The sequence below is a fragment of the Papio anubis genome, chromosome 9, assembly GCF_008728515.1.
Source record: "Papio anubis isolate 15944 chromosome 9, Panubis1.0, whole genome shotgun sequence".
Lineage (NCBI taxonomy): Eukaryota > Metazoa > Chordata > Mammalia > Primates > Cercopithecidae > Papio > Papio anubis.
The window spans coordinates 108628902-108649895 of NC_044984.1; the positions used below are offsets into that span (position 1 = coordinate 108628902).

At 43.8% G+C, this 20994-nt stretch overlaps 1 long non-coding RNA gene across 1 annotated transcript; it reads right to left on the minus strand.

The window, feature by feature from the left end:
- Positions 1-656: 656 nt before the first annotated feature.
- Positions 657-16525, minus strand: LOC103876082. The gene is made up of 5 exons (XR_635165.4): positions 15285-16525; positions 8943-9154; positions 4144-4347; positions 1812-3998; positions 657-919 (listed from the first exon to the last, which is right to left on the minus strand). It is a non-coding gene; the product is annotated as an uncharacterized LOC103876082 (long non-coding RNA).
- Between the last annotated feature and the right edge of the window lie 4469 nt (positions 16526-20994).

The window sequence follows — 20994 nt, forward strand, 5'->3', positions numbered from 1 at the left end:
AGGGTCAATACAGTGACTCTACAATCACCAAAAGGTTTCTCCAGTTTTTGCTCTTCCATCTCCACCACACAGCTACCACCTCATGATCCAAGACAGCTGCTTGGGATCCTGCCATTATGTCTGAGTTCCAGCATGAGGGAGGGAAGAAAAGGAGAAGGGTAGGGCACATTCCTCCCCTTTAAGGGAGCAAATCGAAAATTATACAAATCACTTCTGCTCTTACTCCATTAGCTAGGATTTAGTCCCACGGCCACATTTAGCTGCAAGGGAGTCTGAGAAATGTATTTTTTTATGTTAGGTAGCTACACATAAGCTACAGATTCCATTACTATGGATTATTTGGAGGAAACAAATAATCAAGACTGCCACAAATAGCAATAATTTTTTTTTTTTTTTTTTTTTTTTTGAGACGGAGTCTCGCTCTGTCACCCAGGCTGGAGGCAGTGGCCGGATCTCGGCTCGCTGCAAGCTCCGCCTCCTGGGTTCCCGCCATTCTCCTGCCTCAGCCTCCCAAGTAGCTGGGACTACAGGCGCCGCCACCTCGCCCCGCTAGTTTTTTGTATTTTTTTAGTAGAGACGGGGTTTCACCGTGTTAGCCAGGATGGTCTCGATCTCCTGACCTCATGATCCGCCCGTCTCGGCCTCCCAAAGTGCTGGGATTACAGGCGTGAGCCACCGCGCCCAGCCAGCAATAATTTTTAAAAACAATAATAATAATAGCTAAAATTTGTGGAGCGCTTACTCTTGCGCCAGACACAGTTCTTTTAATCCACAACAATGCTGTGATTGATGTCATTATCCCCATTCTACAGAAAAGGAAACGGAGGCTCAGAGAACCACATGTAACTTACCCAGGGTTGCACAGCCGGTAAGTGGTAAAATCAGGAGTAGATTGATTTGGCAAAGAAGAAAAGTCCAGCTGTTTGTAACCCAGAGAGATGAAACATTATTACCCTCAGAGCACTGGGGAGCCATTGAAGGTTTACAGCAGAGGAAGAAAACTCCTAATAGTCCCTGAGCTCAGGGCTCTGTGTGCATTGTCTCATTTCAACTTCAGTACTATTAATATCCCCATTTTGGTGATGTCCTTTTGGTTCACAGCTATATCCCTTGTCCCTAGAATGTTGTCTAGCCTATAGTAGATGCTCGATAAGCATTTGTTGGAGTTGTTGAAAAATCATATTTGCAATTAAATTACTCTATGTGTCATTATGGTTTACAGTCTGTTTTCCCCAACAGACTGCAGATTCCACTTAGGAATTCCACTTAGGACAAAGTGCGAGTCATACCTATGCTGTATATTACTTCCTATTTCCCCAGTGCTAGCTCAGTGCCTGCAACATAGGAAGCACTTGATAAATGCCTGTGGAATGAGTGATCATCGTTGTCACAGGGAACGGAAAGATTGAGAGGAATCTCTTTAAAATACTATCCAGGAACCGATCCTTTTCTCAAATTGGAAACAAAATTAAAACTAAAGAACACAACTGCCAACCACTGATGAGGCTCCCAACTGCTGGGCTCCAAACTCACTTTGGATTCTATTCAGAACTGACAGGATGCCACCGGCTGGTGCAGGGGTGACTGCAAGGATCATGAAGTTTCTTGGGTATCAAACAGTGTTGTGTGGACTTTGAAACCAAACAAATCAGTTTTGATGAATTGGGTGCGAATAAATCAGAATCACGTGAATTAAAATCCTCTGCAACATGAAATGATTTTGAAATAAAAAAGGATTCAGCTGGAATATCCCCCATATCCCTCAAACAAATTGTTTTCTAAACTACTTTAAGGCATGCTCCCGAGCTTACCAGTGCCTATGGTCTGCTTGACAGCAGGTGCTTTTCAGTGAGTAGTTGGGATTGGTTTTTTGGCAACTTGGAGTAGTCCATAGTGCAGCTCCTTTTCATCTGAAAAAAAACTGCTATCTGACATCCCAGGGCAGGGACAATTAGGCAAACAGTCTAGACTACCAAAGCCTTAGGGGCAAAACACTTCGCAGCTAGACAAATCAAACCATTGAACCAGGAAGGCAAAACTCTGTGTTTGGCAAGATAAAAATTTAAAGTTTGTTTCTACTGCTGGTCAGGCTGGGAGGATATTACTTCTTGATGAGAATCCTGAAATCAGTAGAGTGACTTATCACTGATAGTCAGCTGCCCACCTCCGCATTATTCTAGACACGATAAATAATTACTTGCAATAAAGTAATCCAAAAGTTCCACGCCCCTGCCTGTGTCTCCTTCTCTACTTTTCTGCCACTTACATGGAAAAATAAGGAACAGCCGGAGAATCTTCATCTCATACCACTCCTCTCACTGCCCACGACATACTTGCCTTCTTGCATTTCCTTAAATCCAGGAAGCTCTTTCTTGGCTTGGATTTTAGCAGCTATTTTTCCCTCCGCCACCAAGGTTCTTCCCTCCAACTTTGCACAAAAACCTGAGACTCTTTCCACTCTCAACCCAAATGTCACTTCCCCAAGGAGCACGTCCCTCCACCCCACCCCTCATCCACCTGAATGTTTTCCGTCCTATCATTCAGCAATATTTGTAATGAGATGTGTCATTTTTATTTGTCAAACATCTCATTCTCTCACTTATCTGTACTCTCCTTGGGGAGGGGGCTTGGGTGTTTTGCTGTACCCCACCCACTTATCTTTCATCTAGAAACCAGACTCTGCCAGCCAGAGGGGCTGGAATTCAGAGCCTTAGAGGAAGACACAGACTCAGCCAGTGCTAATAGAACAACAGCCATCTATCACTTCCCCATCTGTGACAGCCTAGATGGATTAATAATCCTGGTTGGCCTGAAAATAACTGGTAGACGCATCTGGTCTATGCTTTCCCTTAGCTTTTGAATTCCTGCAATGGCACGGACTGGATTTTGCCCACCTCATCCTTCAAGCCCTTCTCAAACCCCATCTCCTTCATCATGCCTTTCCTGTTCTTCCCAGGATGAAGTTTGCTCCCACCTCAGATTTCCCAGAGTAAATCCTGTCTATTCCCTGCAATTGACAACAAATCTTTCATGGGCCTGTAGCAACCCTTTCAGTTTCATCTTGAGCTCTTAAATCTTTTTTTGTTTAATTTTCAATATTCATTCATTCTTTTACCTTATAACATCCACTCATTCTCTGGCCGATATGTAACGTATAGACCATATGAAAGAATAACGATCTTGCCTTACTAGATCTGATCAAGCAAGTGGTCAGTGATCTGATGTAAAACATATCCGATTCCATCCCCCTTCTACCCAAACCCTCCAATGGTTCCCAGCTCACTCAAAATAAAATCCAGGGTCCTTACCACCATCTTCAAGCCTCTATAGGAACTGCTTCATGATGATCTCTTGCCTTCACCTCCTACCATTCTCACATTTCTTCATCCCACTCCAGGAATCCTCTGATGTGTTTCCAGCATACAAAGTATGTGCTACCTCAGGACCTTCGCACTTGCTTTTATGATAGAATGCTAGTCAGCCACATGTACTTCTTTAACTGGGCAGGAATATTTCACACCTCTGCCTATAATCTTCATCCTAACCTTACCTATCTGGTGGGATCATGCCTTTCTCTGCCTCAGATGTCTGCCTGGCTCATTCGCTTAATTCATTTAGGTCTTTGCTCAAAATTCAACATCTTAGAGAGACCATCCTTGGCCTTGATCACAGTTGTCACACTTTATTTTTTTACCTTGTTCTTCTTTTCTCTCTAGCCCCTTTGACTACCGATTTCATATCGACTTACTTATTTCCTTACTGTCTACCCCACTATTAGAATATTCATGCTTGCTTACAGTAAGGACCATGTCTGTTTTGATCACCACCGTATCACTGGCAACAAAAACAGGGCTTGACACTTAGTGGGTGCCCAATATATACAATGAATTTAATGATTTCTTTCAAAGAATTATTACTGAGCACCTCTGTATTAGTGCTGGGTATTCAGAGATGAATAAAACACTGCTCCAACTCTTGAGGAACTGGAAAGCTTGGGGCTGGGGAGAGAAAAGCAGATATGGATATAATTAAGTGCCTGTCAATGATTCAAGCATAATGGAAGACTATATATATATGACACTCTGGAGCCCTGAGGGTTAGTTCTACCTTTTCTAAAGAGTTCCTAGAGGAAGGCATACTCACAGGGTTTCAAAGGAGGAGTTGGAGTCAGATCTCATCAGGCAATTGAGTATGATTCTATCATAAAGCTCTATAGTAGGCAGAGCCTGTGTCATGAGGGTGCTTGTAGGCTATTGGAGGAGTTTGGATATTGTCCTGAGCGCAGTGGAGCTCCTTGGAGTTTTAAATAGGGAGGTGCTTCTGAGTTAGCTTCTGCCTTTGTTCAGACTGCTAGAGCAAAATACCATAGATTAGGTGGCTTAAACAACAGACATTTATTTCTCACAGTTCTGGAGGCTGAAGGCCCTAGATGAGGGTGCCAGCCAGGTCAGATTCTTGGTAGAGCCTTTGTCCTGGTTCACAGATAGCCATCTCATTGTATCCTCACATGGTAGAGAGCAGACGGAGAGGGCCAAGCTCTCTGTGTCTCTTTCAATAGAGCTGTCAATCCCATTCATGAGAGGTCCCTCTTCCTGACCTAATCACCTCCCAAAGGCCCCACCTTCTAAAACTATCACATTGGGGATTGGGATTTCAACACATGAATTTGAGAGGGACACAAACATTCAGTCTATAACAGTTCTTTTAATTAATTCAAGAAAGAGAGTGTCCTATGTAAAACAGCAAATCCAGAGTGCCTCGAACATAAGTGCTTTTTTAGTGGTCTGTGTTGATTTGGATGCCTACTTCTTCTGAGAAGAAGAGCATCTCAGTTTTCCTTTGAATAACGTTTGTAGTTAAACTGATGATTTTCCTCCAGTATCTGTTATCTTCTTCCATGGTAAGAGAGCTTGATCAGAGCCCATGACCACCTAGCTAATGTGTTTTGCAGCTTCCCATGCAACCAGGAATGGTCATGTTCACTAGATATTGGCCAGTGGGATGTGAGCACAACTTCCAGATGCTGTTTTGAAAGAAAAGGGCCCTCCCCTTTCATTGTCTTCCTTCCTGCTGGCTGGTGTGCAATGATGCCTGGAGGAGCAGGCATCCTTGTACGTACACATAGAAGTTACAAGTTAAGAAGAGCAATGCACCTACCCTAAACAGCTCTAGGACAATAGAAATGAACTTCCATCTTGTTTAAGATACATATTGTGAGACCCTTTCTTATAGCAACTTATGCTGTTCTCTAATACAGGTTCCTTTCCCCATTGTTTGCAGTTTTGGTGGGACTGTCAGTCAAGACACCTTGTGGTGTATGGTCAATTAGTTGTTGAGTGACCCAAAATCAGCAAATGAGACCTTCTCTCTTATAAGAAAAGAACAATGAGTATCCTGAAACACTCATGGAAAGCAATGAGAGCTGATTAATCATCTCAAACATTATATTTTAAGGATAGTAGCTCTTGCTACCTAGATATTGGAAGACTCCAGAAGCTTACCGTTTGTTTTGCTGTTCAGCTTTTCTTTCAAATCACTGGCATAACTTGTGTCCTTGAAACAAGCTGTTTAAGTTAGCATGAACTGCCAAGTGATAGAATGCTTTATGGCTGCTTACTCATTTGATGTGATTCAAATTGTTTCTGTAAAGTCTAAATGTTTATTGGTTAGTGTCTAGTCTGGAAGATAGAGGCACCCAACCAGGTGGCTCGAAAGAAAGGATTTAATGTAGTTCACTAGTTACAAAGGTGTTGAAAGAGCTGAAAAGACAAACAGGACATGGGAAACACCTCAGAGACTTGCAAGAGCAGAAATCTGCTACAACCCTGGGACAGGAGCGAGTGAGGGAGGAGGTGGATTACTAGAGCTCAGAAATAGGCATTACCCAGTGGGAGCTGGGGCCATGGAGGAACACAGATGAAGCTGGAACCATGTAGGAAATACAGCCACTGCTGGAGTCTCCACCACACCAAAAGACACAGTGTGAAGTATGGGAGAATGACCTTAACATCTCCAACCATCCCATCCTCCAATCTGCCAATCCTCCATGGCAGACTTACATTGGCTGAACCCAACTAGAAGCAAGGGACATTGGGAGCTGTAATTTGTAGCAGTCAGCCATCCACTGGAAAGGAGCGAGGCGAGGAAGAGCAGGAAGTAGATTTGAGAAAAACAGACACAAAAGGAACAAGAAGAGTCCCTCTCCATAATTTGTCTCCCTTACACTCATGTTGGCTTTCAACATGGCGGCCCAATGGGAGAAAACTAGGGTGGAAAAGAAGAAAGGCACATTGCATCATGGTACTGCCTGGTGTAATCCTACCATCTACCAGCAAGTCTCTAGAAAGCCCCTTTACAGACTTCAGTCTGGACAAATGGCCTGGCCACCCCACTCCTGAATCCATAAAGTCCACCAGTCCTGCTGGTAAGCAGAGTCCTGTCTTTTGCTGGGTTCCAAATAACTGGAGGTGACTCAACTCCATCCTGAGCTCTGGGCAGGGCCAGGGCAGCAGAAATCAAGCCCTTTTCCTGTCTAGAGTTTGATGAATTCTCTACCAGTTTCTTTTACCCTCAGAATTAAAAAATAATGTTTGTGCAGCCCAGCCCATTAGCGTGCTTCCCTGGTGACACAGCCTCCTCCACCTCTTCACTGCAGGCCTGCCTTTCCGAGTTCCAGCCAGAGCTCTTGTTAACATGCTCTCTGAAAGTCATTTTTGGACCAGAAATAAGGAAGTGGGGCCAAAGCTCACTTTGTGGAAAGATTTTATTTCCATCTGCGTCCACTTCAAGGAACAGCCAGGGATTAGTTTTGCTAGCTTTTTTGAACCTTCCCCCTACACCCCCCAAAAAAATTGCCAGTCCTTTCTGAAGCAGATTTATGGTATTGCTTGGCAATCATGTTTCAAACTATGGAGACCAGAAGCCTCTTCTTTGGGGATGTCTCCAAATTGGCTGGCACTGCTAAATATAGGCCAAATGAAAAACATTCATCAAGCTTGGCATGGGCAGTCTCTTTCAAGCCAGGTTTGACAGAACTTGGTGCAATGCTGAAGGGGTCCAGCTAATTTCCTATATGCTAGTTAAAGCTAAGAACTCATCCAACTTCAAGTAATAAGGAGAATAAGACAGATAAAGAAACTTAAAATTGAGGGGTTACCCCCCAGTTATGTTCCTGAAAGCAGTGATTCCCAGACTTTAATGTTGCACCCGCTCACCAGGGGACTCTAATTTGGTGGGTCCAGGGTAGGGCCTGGGATTCAGCAGCTCTAACCAGTTCCCAGGTGATGCTAATGCTCCCAGTTCAGGACCGCACTTTGAACAGTGAGGACCTGGACAGTGGTGTGCAAAGCAGTGTACATAAAATAATCCTTTTGGGTTTGAGGGAAGATACCAGAACTTCTATTTATTTTGTAGCTCATCCCTTTCATTTCTAATTTTTGCATCTAGTCATAATGGGGTTTTAAAACTTTATTTTTATTTTTATTTTATTTTAAGTTCTGGGATATATGTGCAGGATGTGCAGGTCTGTCACATAGGCAAACGTGTGCCATGGTGGTTCGCTGCACCCATCAACTCATCACCTAGGTATTAAGCCCGCATGCATTAGCTATTTTTCTTGATGCTCTCCTCTACCCACCCCTCCTGTGACAAGCCCTGGGGAGTGTTGTTCTCCTCCCTGTGTCCATGTGTTCTCATGGTTTAGCTCCCACTTATAAGTGAGAACATGTAGTGTTTGGTTTTCTGTTGCTGCATATATATGTATAAACCTAATGTACATGAACATGTATAGGTATATGTGCATATATATATCATCCATCCTAACTTTTGTTTTATTTTTGAGATGGGGGTCTTGCTGTATCACCCAGGCTGGTCTTGAGCTCCTGGACTCCACAGATCCTCCTGCCTCCGCTTCCCAAGTAGCTGGGACTACAGGCACAGGTGCCTCTGTACCCAACTCTCAATTTTTTTTATACTGGTGAAAGTGAAAAATGTTTAAGATTTGTAGTCCTCTGTCCAAGTCCACAAAGAACGTACTGCCTCAGACACTTGGAAGAAACCTATATAACATAGAAACATCTTCTCCAAGTTGCTTATTAGCTTTTTCTACAACTGAGAGCTACTTTTATATGACTAGGAACTTATCACTGAGCACCTGTTATGTACCTAGTCCTGTGTGAGGGGTTTTACCTCTTTATCTTGTGAGTAATGTTCACATCACTCACTTCCTCAGACACTTGCAGGAAATCTATACAACATAGAAACGTCTTCTCCGAGATGCTTATTAACTGTTTCTACAACTGAAAGCTACGTTTTTTATGAATAGGAACTTATTAAACACCTATTATGTACCTAACACTGTGTGAGGGGTTTTACGTCTTTACCTGGTGACATAAATAGTATTACACCCATTTTACAGATGAAGAAACTGAGGCACCGATCAGGGAAATAACATACCTACGTTCCTTCATCTACCCACCACTAAAGTGTCAGGCTCAAATTTGATTCAGAGAAAATACAGAGGCAAAATGCTGCAGTCCCCAAGTCAGTCACTACTAAGAAGGGGTAACAAGAGGTCCTGAATTTTGGTGTCTGAACATTTTCCTGTTTACCTGTACTGGTCAAATTAAACAGCCAGTGTGGCCTATACTTTACATACCTCCAGCAGCTTAGAAGACGCAACTTTACCGAATTCAAAAAGCAGCTGTGTGTTAAAATTGGCAGACTCTCTTGGTATCTCAAGTCCCGGGAGAGATTAAAGCAACCTGCAGTCTGTGATCAGGACTCTGGGTTCTCCTCCTTGTCTATTTTCTTTTCGAAATAAACTCCCCCTTTTCCCCTAGGACCTTACCATGTGGCAGATACTAGCATCAGCATTTCATGTGCATTATCTCCATTAACCCTCACAGAAACCACCAGAAGCTGCTACTACTGTCCCCACTTACTGGTCAGGAAACTGAATCTTGAACAGAATAAAGGCATTCCAGGAACAGGACACGCCAGCATTAGTGCCAGAGTTGGTTTGAGGTGTATCTGGTGCCAAAGCTCAGTTCTGAAGCCATGTGCTCTCAGTCTTTCCTGCTGGATTCTTCATCCTTCCTTAGCCCCATACGGGAGCGTGGATGTTCACTGGTTCATTACGCTGACACCCAGCTGGCTTGAGAGAAGAGAAAGAACCTGTCACACCTCAACCCTGCTTACCTGGGACCGAGGCGTGGAGGGACACATGTGCCAGCCAAGGCCTCAGACACAACAGTTCCAGTGAAACACACAGGTGACGTCTCCATCGCTCTGCAGTTGACAAAGCAGGTGTTCTGGCTCCCTGGGCCTGGGTGAAGTTTTCTTTGGAACCAGTCAGGGTGTGAAGTTTGGGGAAACTGACAGAGCCAGGGTGCCTAGAGCTAGAGGGCTTATTTTTAAGTTGTAAGTCAAAAAGAGCCTTGAGCAGAAACGTCCCCACCTGCTGCAGAATTAGGCATCCTCTGCCAAGGAAGGGCCGGGAGGTGTGGGGGCCTCTCAGACATGGAGAGGTGCCCGTGTGTTGCATGCAAGTGTGTGTGCATGTGATTGTGTGTGCATGTCAGTGTGTGTGTGCGTGAATGTGTGTGTGCATGCGTGTGTGTGCATGTGTGTATATGCATGTGAGTGTGTGTGCATGCGAGTGTGTGCATGCGAGTGTGTGCATGCGAGTGTGTGTGTGCATGCAAGTGTGTGCATGCAAGTGTGTATGTGCATGCAAGTGTGTGAGCATGTTTGAGTGTGTGCATGTGAGAATGTGAGAGATTCTGTGTGCATGTATGTGAGAGTGTATAAGAATGTGTATGTGTACATGTTTGAGTGTATATGTATGTGAGAGTGTACATGTGTATGTTTGACTGCATGAGTGTGTATATATGAAAGTGTGTGTGAGTGTGGGAGAGAACTCTGAGTATGTATGTGAACCTGTGTGCACATGTGAGTGTGTATGTGTGTGTGAAGATGTGTGCACGTGTGTGTGGACATGTTTGAGTGTGTGTGTGTAAGAATGTGCATGTGTGATTAGGTTTGAGTGTGTGCATATGACAGTGTGTGAGAATGTTAACATGTTTGAGTGTATAAGTATGTGTGAGTGTGTGTATGAAAGTGCATGTGAGAAGAATGTGTAGGTGTATGTGAACATGTTCATGTGTGTGCACGTTTGAAGGTGTGTGCATGTGTGAGTGTGTGTGTGCATATTTGAATTTGCATGCCTTGGTGGGTAGTATGCACAATTTAGGACAAAAGAGACCCCAACCACCTCTGCTATTGATCTCCAATTCACCACCGGATTCCCTCCTCGGGGAATGTCCTAATGTATTCAGAGTTAACATGACAACCAGGGTCATGGTTATATTTATTTTCAAATCAGAGACAAGGCAGTATCATGCCTAGTAACACTGCACTGGAACTGGAGAACCCTGCATTCCAATCCTAGCCCTACCACTCTCTTAGCTCTGTGACCTTGGGTAAGTCACTTGGTCTGGGGAACTTCCTTTCCTCATCTGTAGAATAGGCATAAGACCCACCTCACTGTCTTCTTGTGACTAAACAAGAAAATGTACATAAAATACCCTATCTGGTGCTTGGTATATAGTAAATATTCACTCCATGGTGGTTTTTACAACAATAATAATGAATCTGGACAGTGTTTAGGAGTAGAAAAGTTCTTAGGGTAATAGGAGAAACAAGAATAGAGACTCAAGCAAGTCTATCAAAGAGAGAAACTAGGAGAGAGACTGGAAAGAGAAGTCCCAGCCAGCATGAATCGAAAAACTATCAGCAGGAATTCCGATGACATTTGTTGGCAGGAAACCGGGCCAGTCAAATGCAGTAACTGCGAGAATTTAAGGATGCTATTCATAAAGGTGTGGGCAGGACTAAGGAAATCAGCAAGGGGTGGAGAGGCACATCAGAGACACTGAGGAGCTAGTGGTATTACTAGTCCTGAAGGAGCAAAGAAAGAGAATGTCATTGAAACTCAGACAGAAAGAGAGAAGAGAGGTCTCCTGACAAAAGCTGAGACTTCTGGTCAAGACACTGCCAGCCCTAGGCAACCTGGCAGTGAAGGAACCAGGGAAACAAAGGTCCCAACTTCACTGTCCCCTACCCCTCACATCACTTATGGTGCATCCCATTGTCTGAATCCAGTTGGGAGCCAGAGACAAGAATTCAAATGATAGCATCTTTACAGGGCAGCCACATGGGTGGAGTAAGATGTAGAATGGATGGGAAGGGGCAAATGGAAGATTCCTGGGCATGTGAGTCTAGTGTCTGTCAGGATTGCATTACTCTACTAGTCAAAGAGATCTAGGACTAGCAAGATAGGGATTTGTCTTATCTCATATAAAAAAGAAAAGTACAGGCCAGGTGCAGTGGCTCACGCCTGTAATCCCAGCACTTTGGGAGGCCGAGGTGGGCAGATCATGAGGTCAAGAGATCAAGACCATCCTGGCCAACATGGTGAAACCCTGTCTCTACTAAAAATACAAAAATTAGCTGGATGTGGGGGCACACATCTGTAGTCCCAGCTACTCAGGAGGCTGAGGGAGGAGAGTCGCTTGAACCCAGGAGGCAGAGGTTGCAGTGAGCTGAGGTCACACCACTGCACTCCAGCCTGGGCAATAGAGAGAGACTCCGTCTCAAAAACAACAACAACAACAACAACAACAACTACAGAGGTAGGTAGAGCTCTGTAGCTCTGTAGCAACCATGTTGCCTAACTCCAGGGACCTCTGTTCACAGCATAAACAATGAATAGTGCTCCCTGGAGTTAAGAAACAAAGGCTAGCAAGTGACATAGTCAGTGTCTCAGGTTGCCTGTGTTTTTCTGCTCTGCCATCCTTAGCACTGGCTTTCATCCTCAAGGTTGCCTCATGATCGCAGGTGGTTGCTAGAGCGCCAGCCATCACATTAGGAAGAGGAAGGAAAGGAAGAAGGGGCAAAAGCTCTCTGGAAGTTCCACCCAGTGACTTCTGCTTATATCTATCTCATTTGCCATCCCTACTGCAAGGATGCTGCAAAGTATAATTGCTTTTTAACTTGACATCATCTTACTCCCTCGCAAAATATATAAGACTTTAATTGAAGAAGAAAGAGAATGATTATTGCCTCTGCCTCAAATAAGTACTGAGTTGGGAGTCAGAAGGCCTAGGTTCTGGTCTCTACTTTTATCCTAATTGACTGGATGATCTTGGGCAAGATACCAGTTAATCACTCATTGGCCTGTGATTAGCTAGTATGCCTCAGCTTCAGGCTATGGGATTGAATTCAGTTATTATCTATGTATCCATCACTTTGAAACCCAAGTTAAAGCTTCACCAACCACTTAAGGCATGCTCTTCTCACGGTTCAGGGCAGGAGTACAAAGGAACAAACCAATACTATATAAGCACATTTAAAGTTTCTACTCAGATGGGATATAGAGTACATCCGCTCACATCTATTAGGCAAAGTAAACAACAGGAGCGAGACTGAAGTCCATGGGGCAAGGAAGTATATTCCTGATACAGTAAACCATGACAAGCGTGGCGAAAGAAGAAAGAATTATAAACAAATAATGCCATCTTTAACTATTGTCTTGAGGTATTGAGCATTACCTCAATTCATTCTCACAATAATTGTTTATGATAGGAACTTTTACCATTTGACAGTTTAAAAAAAAAAAAAAAAGACAAAAACTGAAGCTCAAGGGGTTACGCAACTTGTTGAAGGTTGCAAAAGTATCAGACCTGCAACTCAAACTATCTGAATCCAAAACCCAAGCTCTTTACTTTCAGGCTAGCTATAGAAATCTAGTATGATTTTAAAGTCCCTTAATTTCACGTTTCCTGTAGTTCTTCTGCCACATTGGCACATATTTATTTTCTGTGCAATGAAATGTTTTATGATGCTTCAGCCTAGCAGCTCACCTGTAAGCCCACAGCATTTATGTAAATACTTCTATGATTAATATTATATGAGCCTTGATTCTAATTTATTGCAAAATCCAAGGCTGTCATCTTGGGAGCTGGGTCTCCAATAAGCAATTGCATTCAGAGATGAAACAAACAAATGTGAATTTATAGATATAGTATACACCATTGGGAGTTCACCCATAAGCTCCCAGTGCACACCATTCCTGTGCATGCTGATGGCTCCAATGCAGGCATCCACAACTCTCCCTTTGAGGGCTTCTCCTGGAATCTCCTCCCGAGGTAGACCAGCAGTTCTGGGGAGCTGACGCTCCCAGGAACAGCTCTCGGACAATGACAGACTGGGGTTGGAAGACATGTACTCTATCTTTTTATCCCTCAGGTGGGACAACTCCAAGGCACGTTCTGTACTGTGTCTCAGAGTTCCCCAGCAGGAGTGAGCCTCAGTTTCCCATCATAGTAACCTACTTATGAACACATGCTGTATTAACTTCTCGACTTTCAAATTTCTCTACTCCCTTACTGGTGCTTACTGGAATCACCTCCAAAAGCAAAACAAAATGAAATAAAAATTTATGAGCACTCAGATACTTGTCTTGGGGTTTACTTCTGAGGGAACACTGCTAAGATGAGAGGTGACTCATTATTATTTTATTATTAATGAAAAGTAATTGGCATCCTCTACCTAGGTGGTAACTACTTGCATTCCTTTCATTTGTTTATTTCCAACAAGGTTTAACTTTTTCAAGGAGGGATCCCACAGGCTCCAATGAAGACTTTGAATACTCTCAGAAGAAAAATGGACACTCGCATAAAATGCATCTCCTAGGACTCTTGTCAGCCCTAGATTCATTTATTCAATACAGAAAGAGAGAGAGAGAGAAAGCTACAGGCAAGCCCCAACTGAGGCAAGAGATCCCAGAGCTGTAACTCTGGGGGAAAGCTCATAGACTACTGCTGAGCTAATAGCTTCTTCCATTTCTGGCTTAGCCAAGTTCAGGAACATCATCCTTCATAGCTCTAAAAACTAGACTAAGCAAAAGCCAGGCAAAAACTCATTGTCGGAAATTCTTCATTCTGTGCCTGGGAGTGCACTCGTGGTTGTTTAGGTTGCTTATCTGCTGGCCCTGTGTTCACCTCTTCAGTTCTCCGAAGCCTTCACCCTCCACGGCGTCACTACCGACTTCAAAGGCTTCTCCACCCTTGGAAGTGACTCGTGGATGTGTAGGTGGCAGGAGGAGGGAGCTGCAAGCAGGACTCCAGCCTCTTGCCTTTTGGCAAGGAAGCAAGGGCTGCTGCAGAGGCCAGAATTAATTCCTCCTGCTAGCCAGGAGGCCAACACATTGGGATGAGCCAAGCACGCACCCCACACTCCCACAAAAGCAGGCTTCCCTTTCCTTAGGGTAGATTTCTCCACTCCACTTTCATTAGTCTGGCTCCACAATCTGATAGTGGGTGGAAAAATGGGCTTTGAAAGCAGCCAGCCAAGCTTGAACTGGAATCCGGGGCTCAGTGGAGAATGACTTCACTTTTCTAGACCTTACTTTCCGCATCTGCAAAACCAGAAAATCAGTATCTCTTTTACCAAATTGTTTTAAGAATCAAGGAGAAAACTAAAATCTGTGTCGATGAGAACAGAGCACACAGTAGGTGCTTCATAATTGCCAACTTCGATTACTGTCATCGTTACTGCTACTATGCCCGAAGGCCTTTGGCTGGTTTCCCTCACTAGCTTTAATTCCATTTCTCTGCTTTCCTCTCCTTTCCTTGCAAGCTAGAGGACGTAATTCATCTTGCTCCGCTCCCAAATCCTACCTCGCTTGCAATATTCTCCTGGGTTTTTTCAGAGCCATGCTACCACCTGGAATTATCCCACTGTTCTCTCTCAGAGGCAATAAGATCCTTCTTTATGAAAAAGCCACAGCAAAAACCAGTTGAAGCATTTTAGATGTGGTCTGACCACCGCCCGTTCAGCTCACCCAGAACAATGTCCCCTCTATGGAGGCTGCGTCGTAAATATCTTACTTGCTTATCCTAGGCTGGGAAGTGGTCTCCGGGGCCAAGAGATTGCTTTCTTCTCGTTTATTTATGGGGAAGACTTTTAAAATCCCACTCTTTGGGTCTGTAAAGCCCATTACTGACACGGACAATGGCAAGGTTTCACTAAAGCAACATACCTATCGCTCAGTGCCTCAGTTTCCTCATCTGGAAATGTGTCATGACCTCCTGTTACTAATTATGATGCCTGCTAAGACTATTACTATCATAAATAACAGTATTAGGAGAAACACCAATTCTCAGTTGCTGAGGGTTTACAATGTCGCAGACACTGTGCTAAGTGCTGTGTTTCATTCATACCTCCATTAATACAGGTCATCGTCATTACCATCCTCGTTTCTCAGATGAGGAAATTCAGCATCAGACAGATTACATACACATAGTCAAGATTATATGATAATAAGAGGCAGAGCCAGGATTTGAATCTAGGTCAAAGGCATCCCAAAGCCCAAAGCCTAACCAGCCCCAACAAACTACCACTTGGTAACCATGCTACCATAGTTACCATAGCAATTGAGAACCCAGTAAGAAAAACTCACAGAGCATGACCAACACCACTGGGCGGGATGGAGTTTATCTTTCCTTCTATTATTTTTATTATAAGACCAGAACACCCTAGTAACTAACAGCCCCCGCAGCCTAAACAGGCGGTAACCAGGGCTTGCTGCGTGTTATTATGGTCAGCCTCACCCGAGAACTAATAACACAGCATCTGCGCTCTTCTATGACCCTCCAGTCCCTGGGAGCTATGAGCAAACTCATTCCCCTATAAAAACAAAGAAGCCAAATTGGTTTCAAAGCAGCTGTCTTTATTATCTGGAGGCAAGGAAAAGCTTACGAAAGCTTTCTTGGGATCTGAGCCTGGTTTTGCTGTCTTTTTGTAGAAGACCCTGAGGGGAGCGCCTTTTGAGTTAATTCTCTTAGCCCCATTGCAGAGTGGGCACAGGCTGCCTCCTGGCCTTTAACTCAGAGCTGACATGCCCCCGTGGTCCTCTGGGAAGTTCCAGGCTGGCTTCTGGAAGAACGGACAGAACCTTGAATGCCCAGCAGGAAGGGCCCTAACTGCCCCAACTAGAAGAAGGCTTTCCACTCTTCAGCAGCAGCTGATGTGGGAAGACAGTTTTCTTTGTTCTTGGGCTGGTCAACAAAATCTCTACACTTAGTCTTCTCAGCTTGAGGCTGGGAGCTTAGTTTCTTCCTCTCCTATGATGAAGACATGGCAAGTGGTCAGTCCCACATCCAGAAGCCTCCACCAGATGTCTCCATGGGTGCTTTCTTCTCAACCATCAAATTCTTAACCCAGTTGTCACCTCATCCAAGAAGCCTTCCCTGACTACTCAACCTAGAGCATCACATCTCCCTGTTTGTTTTCTTTTCATTATGATAAATTACCTTGTTAGTTTAGATATTTGACGGCTTATTGACAGCACTCCCCGTCCTCCCCACCCTGGAATGTAGGCCCCAGGAGGGCAGAGTCTTTATCTGTCTTGTTCACTTCCGTGTTTCTAAAATCTAGAACAACGCTTGGTTGTAAACTAGGTTTGTTGAATGAATAAATTCAACAAACAAATAACTGATTGAATGAAAGATGGAAGATGAGTACTCACTTCTATTTGCCACTTAAGGAGAGGGAGGACTGATGAAAGCAAAGCAAAATGGACAAGCCAGCAGTCCTGTGAGCTCCATGAACAGCCACCACACTTCCTCAGACCCCATCCCTGGCCCTTTTCTCTGTCCCTACTGAGTGGTTGGTTCTCCACTAGACTGAGCTCCTGGCAACATGAGGCATTGTTTCATCTAGTTTCTTATCCCTAAAACCAGCACAGATCTGGGTGTGAGCAGAGCGGGGCATCAGACTTTCTAGATTCAAACTCCACTGACCCATGTGTGATTTTTGACAAGTGATTTGTACTCTCTAAAGCCAGCTTCTTCATCAGTACACAGGGATCATGATAGAACTTCCCTCCTAGAATCCACGCAAGGATTAAATGCGACAGCTGTGTATAGTCTAGGCCAAACTCAATAATTATACTAATAATTACAATCATCACTAAATGTGTTAAGGTCTTAAATGTATTATTACAGTACCAAGTGTTTTAATATGTGTAAGTATTTATATACATATTTAAAATGTATTATTGAATATTCTTATGTCATAAATATATTATTATAAAATATTTTCCTGTTTAAAATGTATTATTAAATATTTTAGTGTTTTACATGTGGTATTTTTTAATGTTTGCTGAATAAAGAAATTTTTTAAATGAATGATTTCATTTCTTTCTCTTTCCCACCCCCTGCCCCTTTTCCTCTGCAAATTGAGGGCTTAGGCTCTGAAACTTGGACTATGACAGCTCCATTTCTATTTCTATCCTTGAGTCCACATTTCTTTCCATGCAAAAAGGTCTAAGGTGAGTATTCTTATGGAGAATAGCCCGAACAAGAGCTTTGAAATCTAACAGACCGGAATGTGAAGCCTGGCTCTGTTATCTATCCCTTTAAGTTTCTTTCATTATTTGCAAAAAGAGACTCAGGAAATCTACCTACTTCGCAGGTTCATTTTGAGGGTTAAAGGGGACAGTGTATAAGAGAGGGCTCAGTCCAGACTATACACATTTATTGAGCACATACTCCATGCCAGCTCCACTACTAGGTACCGGAGATAGCTCAGCAAACAACAGAGCTCCCGCTCTTGTGGAGCCCCAGTGCAGCAGGCTGGTGTTTTTCTCTTTCTGAGTGGTGGACTCCATATTTCCTGGAAGGCCAAGATTCTCAAGTCCCTGTCTAATTATGTGGCTCTCTGCCTCCTCCAGCAGTCTTTCTCCTCCACCCACTCTCCTTCCTCTCTCGTTCTTTATCTAACTCACAGTGGCAGACATTTAAAGAATATGCAGAGCTGAGTATGCAAGGCACAAAAAACTAGAAAGATGCTACCTTAGATGGTGAGCAACTGAGAGCAGGGTCGATGCTGTAGTGGGCACTGTGCTGATTGCCCAGATCCCACCTTGGATAGGAGCATTATTCCCTCACCTGCTGGGAATATTGCCAGCTGATTGCCAGCTGGTAGCCTCCCTGGAACTGCCCTTGGCTAAATTGCTTTTTCTCTCAAGGTTACATTCCCTCAGCCAACATCCAATGACTGGTTCATGCTGGTCTCTTTCTTCCAACTCAGGACAACTCGGAAAGGCGGTCCCAGTTCCAGCAGTCCCTGTGGGTCTACCAACATCTTATAACTGCACCACTGCTCACTCTCTCCTGCTGTCTAATCTTGCTTCCTTCTCTCTCATCTCACATAGTAATCTCCATCTCAGAGTCAGCCTCCTGGGTGAATTCAACCTGCAACACAGTGCTATCCTCAGTGTCTAGCATGTAGTCAGCGTCAATCAATATTTGCAGACTAAATGGCATACTGTTTAGAATTCTTGTGATGGCAAGCAACCGAAACCCAACTCAAACATAAGAGATGAGACACTCAAGTATCTGAAGAGCCAGAGCATGTCAATGTCATCGGGACTTGCTCTCTCTTCTCGGCTAAGCTCTGTTCTCTTCCCTATTAGCTTTATTCCCAGTCCAACCGTCTTCATATGGTGGCTCCTTAAACTTCAAGTTTGCATTTACCCAACTTTCCCCATATTTTACTGTTTATTATTTTAATTGGCAAATAAAAATTGTACAGGCCAGGCATGGTGGATCACGCCTATAATTTGAGCACTTTGGGAGGCCGAGGTAGGAAGATTGCTTGAGTTCGTGAGTTCAAGGCCAGCCTGAGCAACATAGTGAAACCCTCATCTCTATCAAAAAAATTAAAAAATTAGCTGGTCATGGTGACATGTGCCTGTGGTCCCAGCTACTCTGGCGGCTGAGGTGGGAGGATCACTTGAGTCTGCAAAGTTGAGGCTGCAGTGAGCCATGATCATCTCACTGCACTCCAGCCTGGGCTGCAGAGTGAGGCCCTATGTCCAACAATAGTGATAATAATTGTACATATTTATCATGTACAACATGATGTTTTGAAACATGTGTACATTGTGGAATTACTAAATCAAGTTCGTTAACATACACATTACCTCCCATACTTTTTTTTTGCAGTGAAAAATCTTAAAGTCTACTCTCTTAGCAATTTTCAAGAATGCAGTACATTATTATTAACTATACTCACCATGTTGTACAATAGATTTCGCCACTCAGCTTTAAGACCTTCAGAGAGAGAGAACTTCTCTTTCCAACAGTACCTGAAAAACTACCAAGGCTGAATCGCCTTGGCCTGGTCACATGACCATCCCTAAGCCAATCATTAAGACTGATGAACTGACTTTCCTGATTGGCCAGGCTTGAGAGGCATGGACACACCGTGAGCTGGACAGAAGGGTCAACTCCACCTAAACCACAATGATAGCAAAGAATCAGTGGTTCTCTTAAGGAAAACCTGGAAAATTCTGCTATAAAAAGGGAGAATAAATGTAGGGCAGTGAAAACTCCAAGGGGGCCGCTACAAGTAATTTATACAAAAAATTCACCTTACAACTTTGATTCTTCCTTTTTCCATTATTCATGCTTCCCAGCACTTAGGTATTTTGGGAGAACTTTCAGTCTTCCGTGGAGATACAAACGACACTATCAGCCAAGAAAATGTATAGGCATTCTGTGCATCCACTAATAAAACAATCAGGAATCTTAAAAAGTACCTGCAAAATTCCTAGTATCTTTGCAAACCCAGTTCTAATGTCATCGCCTCCTGGAAGTCTATCCTAAATCATTCCAGAAATAATCCTCTGGTCACTCTCTTCAGGGTTGCTCTGTCCCTGTTGTACTGACTCCATAAGGTGCCATTATCTATTTCAATGTCTCTTCCACTGACCTATGAAGCTATACATAATGGAGCTTCTCAGAGAAATATTCTGTATACAATGCAAGCTAAATATAGACCTTTTCAGGGTCTGTTCTCCAACTGGTAAATAGGTGTTTGGCCGGGATGTGCGAAACCTGCTACAGGAATCCCTAAAAAGTTTTGTGGAGATTCTAGAACTTCTCTCTTTCACAGAGCTTGCCGTGATCCCTGGGTGTATAGTCAATGGTAACAATTGCTTATGTTCGCAAACACTCTCTTGTGCATGCCTTTTATCTGTTGTTATTATCAGCAGCAGTCATTAGTTTATGTCTCATTTGTTGAGTTCATGATGTGTACAAGCCCCTGGGGTAAGCACTTTACCTATATCATTGTATTCGTTCCATATGGCCTTAAGAGGGAGGTATGACTTATTTTATAGATGAATAAGCTGAGACTGTCTCAGAGAAGTCAAGTGATTTGCTCATGGCTACGCAGCTAGTAAGGAGTGGAGCCAGAGCTCAAACCCAAGTCTGTTTGGCTCTAAGATCCTTGATGTTAAGCAAGGAACTAGTATTATGCATCTCATCTTTACAAAGTCCTGTGAGGGAAGCAAAAAAGATCTGCTTATCCCCATTTTGCAGATGGGAACCTGAAGTATAGATTATTAAAGGGAAATTTACAGAAAGTCACAAATACATCCTAAAGAGCATAAGGATCAGCTGTGCATCTGCAAGAGACGGTTGTTATTAATTCAGAAAAGGGAAGCGAGGTGCAGAGAGCACTGAGGAACGCTTACTCTCCCAGAGATGTCTGGTTTCAGACACGTGTGTGAATGAAGCACTTGGCACAAAATAGACTCTGGATAGACATAAGCTGAGGCCGAAGCCATGGACGCAGCAAGCACAGAGGACTCCTGACAGATGTGATATTTCATGTGGAACCATTCATTCACATGATGGATGTGAGGCGGCGAGGCTGAGCCCAGGGTCCCATAGAAACCGGCGTCCACGGGGAAGCACCTCACATGCCACAGCCCCCTCCCCACTTAGACTTGGAGCCAGCTCCCAATACTGCCTGCGGGCTCCCTTCCTTCCTCAGCAATAAGCTCCACTGTAGAACTTTATCAAGTGTTTCCTGACCCTGCAGTAAGTACCTAACATTGCCTGTACTCTCCCTATTCTG